General features: G+C 43.1%; 1 long non-coding RNA gene across 2 annotated transcripts; it reads right to left on the bottom strand.

Moving 5' to 3' along the window:
• Positions 1-339: 339 nt before the first annotated feature.
• Positions 340-10261, bottom strand: LOC114157772 (uncharacterized). Of its 2 annotated transcripts, none has more exons than XR_003598263.1 (4): positions 10145-10261; positions 8037-8239; positions 1408-1441; positions 340-1178 (listed from the first exon to the last, which is right to left on the bottom strand). It is a non-coding gene; the product is annotated as an uncharacterized LOC114157772 (long non-coding RNA). The 2 variants fall into 2 exon arrangements; XR_003598264.1 differs by having other exon boundaries at positions 10189-10253.
• Positions 10262-10814: the final 553 nt, after the last annotated feature.

Genomic DNA, 10814 nt, shown 5'->3' with positions numbered 1-10814 from the left:
AAAGTATAAATCATGTTTAGTGGTTATTATGGATATTTGGTGACCCTAAGCTGCTTCTCAGTGCTGCAGTCCTCAAAATTGAACTTTAATTTGCTTGTTTTGTTTTGTCATTTCTTATCATCCTGCTTAATGTGACTGGTGAGAATATAAATATGGCTCCTTGTACAGTTTGAGAAACACAGGCTGTTATTGAATGGCAGATTTATATGCCAGGAAAACAGGAAGTATAACTTGGAAAATTAATTTATCATATAGATATGTAACTAGTTCAGTATATTGTACTGTATATGTACTATTTGCAAACTGGTGGAATAATAGAAAAAAACTGTGTGATTATTTTGCTACTTCTTTTATTTTAGGGGTTTTTATTCATGTTTACCAAGCACACAATAATTGTGGAGAATGTTGTATAAACCTATCTTTAATCCAACTACTAAACAAAATTACTTGAACAAACAAAAGTGCGTTATGTGCGTCATATATTAGTGTTTTGCCATTTCTAAGTAGAGAAACCTTGTGAGAACACAGAATCACAAAACACACAAAGCATTCTCTGTTCAATGCAGAAATCAATACACATCTGAACTACAAATGGAGGGTAAAATGTATGGAAAATAAAGTGAATCGGATTATTGACTGTATCTATGCAATACCACCGGATCAATAACCGCTTCTATAGTCATAGATATACATGAAGATAATAATTAAGGCTACAAAAAAGCAGCATAATCTCTATATTGATGTAAACCTCCACAGATAAAGACACTGAAGGGCTTTCATGCTGACCTATTGGGAAATTGAGTAGGTCTTCAGAATAGTCAATAACACAAAGAACTGCAGAGGAAGCAATGTCAATATGAACTCTGGGCTGCACAGATGTAGAGAATCTGACAGGTCCAAGATTTCCTTAGCACACTCACCGCTTCCTGCTTTTTGTCTTGGATTCTTTTTTGTGAGGCAGTTGCTTCTTTTCCTTATTTTCTATCTAAATGAAAAATGTTTGTTGACGGCCCTTTCAACCAATTATCCACCAGGCATGATTGGATGTCAGTCTGGTAAAGGCCACTTCAATCAGCAATCAGCAACATCCCATTACCTTTTGTTTACGGTCACAACCCTGATGACTGCTGCTTCAACTGTTGGCTATTTATGTCTGTGGCATCCTGCCTGTTGTGGGTCTGTCACAAGAAAAGCAAATATTATTAATCTCCTTGATTAATTGTGATTATACAGCATGATGATTGCAGGCTTTGTTCTTTGATGGTTTATTCATACCAAACAGGTGACATCAAGTTAGCATTCATTTATGAACATAATGGGATAGTTTCGAATGTTTTCACTTTGCAATAGCAGAACTTTATCTTACTTTTCAGTAAGATGTTTATTTACATGAGTGATATGGCTCACCCTGCAGAGTGGCACTGTGTTTGGGGCGGCATAACTGTAAAACAAAAGAAGACAAAATGTCAGGTATCACCTGTGCCACAACTGAGTTTTCTATTGATTGTTTCCATGTTTCTTGAGGAAATAGGCACAGTAGGAAATTATGGCCATAAATCACTGTAGGGTTATAACAGTGAAGTTGGAATCTGATTTAACTTCACCCAATTTTAATAGTGTTTCAACATGATCAATTTTGAAACATTTGTTACATTTTCAGATGTTTAGCCATGTCAAACAATCCAAATTAATAGAAAAACCTGTTCACCTCCTCTGTGGCGCTGCACCAAGAACCACTGAAAAGGCAACGACACAAAAACAGCAGAAAAAAGGCACTTAACGCATTTTTCTCAAAATGTAAACAAAAAAAGAGTAGCATTAGCAGTTATAGGATTTCTCTTCAGTCATTGGCAAAAGACCATGAGCCATTTCTTCCATTAGTGCTCGAACGGTGCATTTGTTTTGGTTGAATTTACCCAGAATGCCCTCCACTATAGTCCTCATCCTGCCTTTGGAGTGGTCTTCGGTCCACTTGGCATCCACATAATGCATTCAAACTGTGCCAGTGCTTACGTCAGCCAAACTGAGACTGAGGTTTGCAGATGGACCAGAGTTCAGTTGGCATTCACACTTCCCCAAGTGAGCCGAACTTTCTAGCCAAACAAACCAAAGTTTGATAAAAGCGAACAAAACGGGGCTGGTGTTAATTCACCTTCAGCAAGTTAGAGTCTTGGCATTATTCACTAATCTCTAGTTTAAAATGCAAAATAATTGCATTGGTCAAACATGAACTGGATTGCTTAGGAAAATTATTAGCTAAATTGATGGTCCAGGCTTTGACTGGGCCGTTCTAAGACAAGTTTTAATCTAAACAATTTATTTTTAGAAGCGGTTTTCAGCTGAAAGCACAGTCTTATCTCTAGCTTGTTTTCTTCTGCTATGGTTATATATTTAGCATCCCCATAGCATAATGGTAGCTGGTGAACCATTTGTCTGAGGTTTCTAATTTGTGATAACAGTTTGACGATTTCTCTATGTGATGTTCAAAACATGGAATATCATTTCATAACCTTAACTGTCCTCTGAACTTGTGTTTCTTGATCTTCATAACAATGTTTGCTCTCTGATATGTTCTATCTTCTAACAAACATCTGGAGATTTAAGCGATGGTCTGAGTATTTCAAAAACTGTAGATCTACTGGTATTTTCACACACAATCATCTGTGGAAATGTATGTAAACTTCTGAGTTTGAAGAATTTAATTAATAATAAAACATTATTCTGGCATTTGGCAAAAATAATTAGTTCTGGAAATTTTAGCTGACCTGAAATAGGAGAATTTGGTCTGATTAACTTCAAGCCATGAGAAAAAAAGATTTCTCTTTTTATTTGGCGTAAACAAAGGTTTGGTTTCAACTGTATGCTGCATGACCTGATATAAACACAGCTGTATTCTTGTCTGGAGGTCGGGGTGCAGGGTCCATCTGAGAAAGTATTGTCCTTGTTCCACTGTGATCTCACCCTTTGTCTAAAAATGTATTTTTATTGGAACAAGTTCATTTCACAGGATATAAGAGATTTAACGACACAGTTGTTGATGCACTAAAGAAACATTGGTCAAAGTAAGAAAAACCTTTCATTCCTAAGCCTGATTGTACCAACTGCACTTTTTGATATCTCTCTTTGGTTTCACAATCAGATAAAGTAGAAGCAGAGGAAGGTTCTGCTCTCTGGTCTAATACAGAAAACATCTGTAGTGAGTTCCTGCATCAATGTGATCAGTCTCCAGCCTTCAAAAACATTTGGCATTTGGATTGATGCTTGTTTTCATACTAATCCGTTTCCTTTGTCTTTCGCCTTTTGCAAAACTTCAAATATTTTAGAAGTTGGGAAAATAAGTTAAGATGATAGTGGATAGAACTTGACACATAGAGAAGCAACGATCCTTTCTAAAGCTAAGCATTGGCTTTGTTATTTCTACATCACAATGCAGCAGCTACAGGAAGGAAAGGATGTGTTTCTCCACCATTCACATCTGATGCTGCAGCATGTGTAACGTGAACTCCACCTGAGCCAAGCTGTGGCAATATTTCAGACATGAGAATTGCCTCTCAGATATTGTCAAATGCATACCACACATATTTGACACTACTACAAAATTTACCTTTGTATGATTTCATTTTACACTTTAAAGACACTGGGAAAAACTGAAGAGACCTCATGGTTATTCCACCAAATTTTGATTTGGTGTAATCAATATCTGAGTTAAAACATTAGTAGTGTTTCTAAATCAATATAAACAATGTTCATTTTACTCAGACATAAGCCTATAAAAAGTAAAATCAGAGAAGCTGGTCATTTTAAGTGGTCTCTTTAATTTTTTCCAGAGCTGTATGTGTCATGATCTGTGTTTTTCCTTGTTTATTTAGAGTTTTCTGTGTCGTTAAGTCTCTTCGTTGTCCTGTCCTCCCCTTGATTGTTCCCAGGTGTGTCTCGTCTCTGTGATTACCCTCCCGTGTATTTAACTCCACCTGTGTTCCTTGTTCGTCGTCGGGTCCTCGTCTATGTCTAGTCAGTTCGTCGTCAGTGTTTCCTTGTGCCTGCTGTTCGTTGTTTTGACTGGCTTTCCGTAATTAAAACATCATATTCATCATACCTGGGTCCGCTGCATCTGCCTCACCACTCTCACCACCCGCATTTCCTGACAGAAGGACCCGACCAGACCGAACGGTGAGGCTCGCTATTATGGACCCAGCTGGAGTGAGGTTCCCTCCGAAAAAGCAGAGCGGACCGAGGCGGAGATCCAGCAGGGAGGACAGGGAGCTAGCTGAAGCTCTCGCCGACCTGCAGCGGGAGCTTTTCCGGGGAACAAGGCTGGTGTTAGCACCCCCCGGGTACGGCCCCCGTCGATTTCTTCGTCCGGGAAGCCAGCGACCTGAGCCGCCGGTGGAACCGGCCCCTCGTCGCTTTCCGGAAACACCTCCTCCGCCGTCTACCCGGAGACAGCGACGTGAGCCGCCGGTGGACCCGGCCCCTCGTTGCTTTCCGGGAACACCTCCTCCGCCGTCTACCCGGAGACAGCGACGTGAGCCGCCGGTGGACCCGGCCCCTCGTCGCTTTCCGGAAGCACCTCCTCCGCTGCGAGCTCGGAGACAGCGATGGGAGCCGCCGAGGGACCCGGCCCCTCGTCGCCTTCCGGAGCTGTCGCCCCCGCAGCCGGTTCCAAGGCTTCGCTGCGGCTCGCCCCCGCAGCCGTTTCCAAGGCTTCGCTGCGGCTCGCCCCCGGAGCCCGTTCCGAGGCTTCGCTGCGGCTCGCAGCCGCTTCCGAGGCTTCGCTGCGGCTCGCCCCCGCAGCCGTTTCCAAGGCTTCGCTGCGGCTCGCCCCCGGAGCCCGTTCCGAGGCTTCGCTGCGGCTCGCAGCCGCTTCCGAGGCTTCGCTGCGGCTCGCCCCCGCAGCCGTTTCCAAGGCTTCGCTGCGGCTCGCCCCCGGAGCCCGTTCAGAGGCTTCGCTGCGGTTCGCCCCCGCAGCCGGGACCGAGGCTCCGCTCCGGCTCACCTCCAGCCGGCGCACCCGAGGCCGAATCAGCCGGCGTTCCAGCCGGCGCACCCGAGGCCGAATCAGCCGGCGTTCCCGCCGAGACCCCGACTCCCGAGACTCTCTACGTTCCCTCCGAGACCCCGACTCCCGAGACCCCCTGTGTTCCGACCGAGACCCCCTGTGTTCCAACCGAGACCCTCTACGTTCCCTCCGAGACCCTGACCCCCGAGACCTTGACTCCCGAGACCCCGAGGACCAAGACCCCCTGCGTTCCTCACAAGACTCCCAGTGTTCCGACTCAGACCCCCGGCGTTCCCACCGAGACCCCCTGTGCTCCACCAGAGACCCTGCCTCGGGGGGCTCATCATCGCCACCTCCCGGGCCGCGGACAGCCGCTGGACCGCCTCCTGGGGTCCCGCCTCTGTGGTTCCCGCCTTCAGCGCCGCGGACGGCCGCCGGACCGCCTCCGTGGTTCCCGCCTCCAGCCCCGCGGACGGCCGCCGGACCGCCTCCGTGGTTTCCGCCTCCAGCCCCGCGGACGGCCGCCGGACCGCCTCCGTGGTTTCCGCCTCCAGCCCCGCGGACGGCCGCCGGACCGCCTCCGTGGTTCCCGCCTCCAGCCCCGCGGACGGCCGCCGGACCGCCTCTGTGGTTCCCGCCTCCAGCGCCGCGGACGGCCGCCGGACCGCCTCTGTGGTTCCCGCCTCCAGCGCCGCGGACGGCCGCCGGACCGCCTCCGTGGTTCCCGCCTCCAGCGCTGCGGACGGCCGCCGGACCGCCTCCGTGGTTCCCGCCGCCGCGGACGACCGCCGGACCACCTCCGTGGTTCCCGCCTCCTTTGCCTCCGCCCACCCTGTGGGTAGTTTTTTGTTGTTTTTGGACTCTTGGCCCTTCTTGTTTTTCCGCCCACGATGGTGGGTTGTTTTTTTTTTTTGTTGGTTTGGACTCTGGCCCGCCGTCCGGCACCCCTCCACCCACCCTTGCTGGGTTTTTTGGTTGTTTTTTTTTTCTTGGGCGTCTGGTAGCCGCCCTTGAGGGGGGGGTACTGTCATGATCTGTGTTTTTCCTTGTTTATTTAGAGTTTTCTGTGTCGTTAAGTCTCTTCGTTGTCCTGTCCTCCCCTTGATTGTTCCCAGGTGTGTCTCGTCTCTGTGATTACCCTCCCGTGTATTTAACTCCACCTGTGTTCCTTGTTCGTCGTCGGGTCCTCGTCTATGTCTAGTCAGTTCGTCGTCAGTGTTTCCTTGTGCCTGCTGTTCGTTGTTTTGACTGGCTTTCCGTAATTAAAACATCATATTCATCATACCTGGGTCCGCTGCATCTGCCTCACCACTCTCACCACCCGCATTTCCTGACAGTATGTGCTGACAAGAGAGCTGAAACTAGTTAAATATGTTGACCTAACTGTGTTGTAAAGTTGTTTATGATACATACAACTCATAATTATTATTTGTATCATGTTCTGTAAAAACAGGTAAAATCTTGCAGTGTGGAGGGGTCAAAGGAACGATTACTGTAAACGTCTGAAATCTCCATCACTTAAAGATTCACAGACTTAAAAATATATTGGTGTTATGAGTGCTCAAATCTATGCAAATATGTGTTTTTCCAACATCAGACACAAAACAAAAAATAATGTCATCTGTCTAGACAGTCACATAATCACACAAAAAAATGCACTGACCCCCAAAGCCAGTCAAGTGAGAAATGTTGATCCTTTTTAAGCCCCAATGCCCAACAGTAGCAAAAAGGAAACATTAATAGCCAGGTTCAAAGACCTGTTTGTAATCCTCCTTCTTAGTTCAAAATACAGTATTATCTCAATCAAACAAGCACTGCTTTTAATTTACATAGGTTTGCTCCTCAAAAATCATTGCGTCTTTAAGGGAACGTTTAAGAGCCATTAATTCTAAGTAACAACTACATTGTGTGGGACAAACCATCAATACTGATATTTGGTTTTCATTAAGCAAATCAAATGTGAAAACGAGAATCTATTTCAGCCTTTCACCCTGTGTTTAGATTTCTAACAGTACACCATTATCCCATAAGCGCCCCAGCTGTGCTTCCCCAGATTGGATCAAAGGGGGGGATTTAATCCAGAGTGAAGGCATTTGATGTCTGTATGTGACAGGCCTTTAAATCTAAATTAGATGGTCAAAATCATGTCACATATGGGTCAAGGGCATCCAGTTAGTGGGTGTTTATAAAGAGATCGTGGAAAAAAAACAAAAAAACACTACATTTAACTGGGAAGATACAGTATTTCAGCATGTATGACAAAAACCTGGCAACACAGAGGGATTCAGTGTGCACAGTTTTAGAAATGGATATTTTTCAACAAAGTCTTACTTTAGAAATTATCACTAAGTATTATTAAAATTTTGATAAGACGTAAGACACATCAGTACAACGAGATGCTCTTGATCTTACTATATAGCTGTGAAATTTCTATGTAACACTAAATACAGATAAGAGGTGTTTTAATCTCATTCAACAGTCCATATAGGAAACGGATTGTTTCCTATATAGAATATAGAAAACAATCCGTCATCCCCCATTTAAACTCCATCTACCTGCATAAAAACACATTATGAAGGTACCTCAAGTTAAGGCTTTGGTATGGAGCTAGGACTCTTATTTATCTATGGACTGGTTGAGTTTTTGCCAGATTATACTCCCAGGAATTACTATGCCAACACCCCCATACCTGACTTCCTCCTTTGGATGGGTGAACTCAGCCTTAGAGATAACAACTTAACCATCCCAACAGGTGTTGCTGTTTTACTCTTATAACATTTATTATATAAACCAGAAAATATGTTGTTTTTAACAAGATTGCATCTGGTCAGCAAGCCCTTTTAAAGGGGCAGTATTACCTATTTTCCAGTCTCATGGAGTCATGATAAACACAACTAAAAAGAAATTTCATTTTGTCATTTAATACCCTGAAATTGGGCCTTTTTCTCTTTAAGAAGCTCATGCTATTTATGAAACGCCACCTTCACAAAGTCACCATAACATCACTCCTCTACTAACGCTTTAGCAGTGTTTTTACCTGAGAAGTAGGTCATATAAAGCGCTCAGCAAATGCGCAGTTCCACCAGATGTTTGCTAATTGCTGCTACCACTAGTCTGAAGGAGCTGAGAAGGAGAGTCGCAGGGTAGGTGGGCTCTGTGAGGCAAAGCTGGGCTTGAGACTGCAGCTTTGGGGAGGAGCTTTGTTGAAAAGGCAGCACTCATTTTCTGCACCCAGAATAGCTACCAAAAGAGAGTAAAGAATGATAGAATCAAATAAACACTTCAGGTATGTTTTTGATGAGGGAATAACATTATAACATACCGCAATGTAAAGCTCAAAAATGTCGACTTTACATAAGAGTTAGCACTCCAGAACACATTCAGATTTACCCACTATATAGTTTTTATAATAAATCTCTTGTTAATCTTATCGTTTCAGTATTTACAGCCTTCATGTGGAACAATCAGAAACTTTAACTTCTTGTCTTTCTTTTCTTTAGCTTGAATTAAAACATCTCCATCCACATAAAGAGAAAAAAAAATTCTACATCAGATAGTCCAAAAAGAAAGCTGCAGTTAATGGATGTGTGTCCATGTGTGTCGCTCTGATGGCTTCGCCTCAGAGAAACAGCCAGCACACACCAACATGCAGCTCAGAGTCTGCTAATATGTTTTGTTGGGCAACAGTGACATCTGCTAACTCTATCCCTGGGTCACTGATGGCGTGATTGTGTGAGTGTTGGGAGGTCCAGCTTGGTTTGACCCTAAGACAAGAGTTTAATCCCCAGGGAACATGCCTGGCGTTACAAACACCACCTACATAAACACACTGCTGGCTGATCATAAGACACCCCCCTACCGAGTGGAAACTCGTTTGACAGCTGACAGAGAAGCTCTGAGGTATACAAGTGGGTATTATTGTTTTTTCTTGTCTCTGTGTGAGTTTGAGTCCCTTCATTGCCTGCTCAGTCAACTGCATGCCTTTGATGGTTCATTATTTCTGCTTGTGTGTGTTGTGTATGCTGCAGAGGGGAGCAATAACAACGATATCACTTCAGACTCAATAAACCTCTCTGTGCCTCCCACTGGAAAAGGAGTGGTGGGAGCACAGAGAAGAAAACAGGGGTGTCACAAATGAAAGATAGGTGTGTTTGTGCCTGTTGAGAGACGAGTGTGTGAAGGAGGGCAAAGGGAAAGATTAAAAGAAAAGAGGTCACAAAACTAAAGGGCTATTCTATGAGAGGTGGGTGAAGGTAAATGAAAGCTGAAGAGAACAGGAGAAAGATCAAAACATGTCTTCCTGTGATCTGTTCTTTCTCAAAGAGTCTCTGTGTATATTAGAAACATTCCTGCTGTGATTCTGTGTATAATAAACAAAGACACCCTGTTCAGCAATGAGAAATGTAATCATTATGGACTGGATTTATTAGTGTTAAATCACCCTGATTAAAATTAATTAACATTATTATTCTTTCAACAGATTGGACATTAGCTACTCCTGCATATACTGCTACCCCTGTAGGAGAGATTAAGTCCTTTTAAGAATATAGAAATATGAAATAGAAGATAAGCATTTTAAAAGGTTATCAGTGACTTTTTCCACTTATCTTGGCTCTGATAAGCTGTTAACTAGCTGTTAGCTTGAGTAAAAGTAACTGTTAGCTTGACTTTCATTAGGTGTTAATTTGAGTAAAAGTAACTGTTAGCTTGACTTTCATTAGGTGTTAGCTTGAGTAAAAGTAACTATTAGCTTGACTTTCATTAGGTGTTAGCTTGAGTAAAAGTAACTGTTAGCTTGACTTTCATTAGGTGATAGCTTGAGTAAAAGTAACTGTTAGCTTGACTTTCATTAGGTGTTAATTTGAGTAAAAGTAACTGTTAGCTTGACTTTCATTAGGTGTTAGCTTGAGTAAAAGTAACTATTAGCTTGACTTTCATTAGGTGTTAGCTTGAGTAAAAGTAACTGTTAGCTTGACTTTCATTAGGTGTTAGCTTGAGTAAAAGTAACTGTTAGCTTGACTTTCATTAGGTGTTAGCTTGAGTAAAAGTAACTGTTAGCTTGACTTTCATTAGGTGTTAGCTTGAGTAAAAGTAACTGTTAGCATCACTTTCTTTGTCTGTTAGCTTGACTCTAGTTTGACTCACACCCACTGAGCTGTATCATGTTGGTGTGTGTTTGTTTTTCCTACAACATCTCAATGCAGGGTGCAATTTGCAGGTGTGTCCACACAGGTAGCCCATCGAATCTTCTTCGTCTTCTTTGTCTTCTTCTTCTTCTACAATGGCGGGTCGCAAGCAACTTTAAGCTGCATATCGCCACCTACTGTACATGAGTGTGTAGCAACATTACTTTATGTACATCTATTAAATTCTATTTTTGAAATTTTGTATCCTGAAGATAAATAAATAATGATTTCCTTAATCTGTAAATAACTACTATGTTTCCTTCATTGCTATTCTGTCCAACAATTCTTCACAATTTCTCTCTTTCAGGCTCATATGTTTTACCATTCATCAATACATGTTGATGCAGCTCAGAGTCTGCATCAATGTGGAAAGAAAGTTCCACATTGTTCTTTCTTTCCACATTCTTCATATTTATCATTATTTTTCCTCCCTATTAGACATAAAATGTAATTTCAATAGGTATGACATACTCTCCATCTCATTATTATTATTTCTTTCCTTCTGTTTCTCTCAGTAATATTTTTAATTAATACTGACTTTTCACTTTATATAAAGGTCTTCCTTTTTTAGCCCATCAAGTCCTATCAGGGGAAGCTGTAAGGGGACTATTCCTCATAAAACAATGATT

Source organism: Xiphophorus couchianus, chromosome 14, assembly GCF_001444195.1.
Source record: "Xiphophorus couchianus chromosome 14, X_couchianus-1.0, whole genome shotgun sequence".
Lineage (NCBI taxonomy): Eukaryota > Metazoa > Chordata > Actinopteri > Cyprinodontiformes > Poeciliidae > Xiphophorus > Xiphophorus couchianus.
This window is presented reverse-complemented; position numbering and strand designations above follow the sequence as displayed.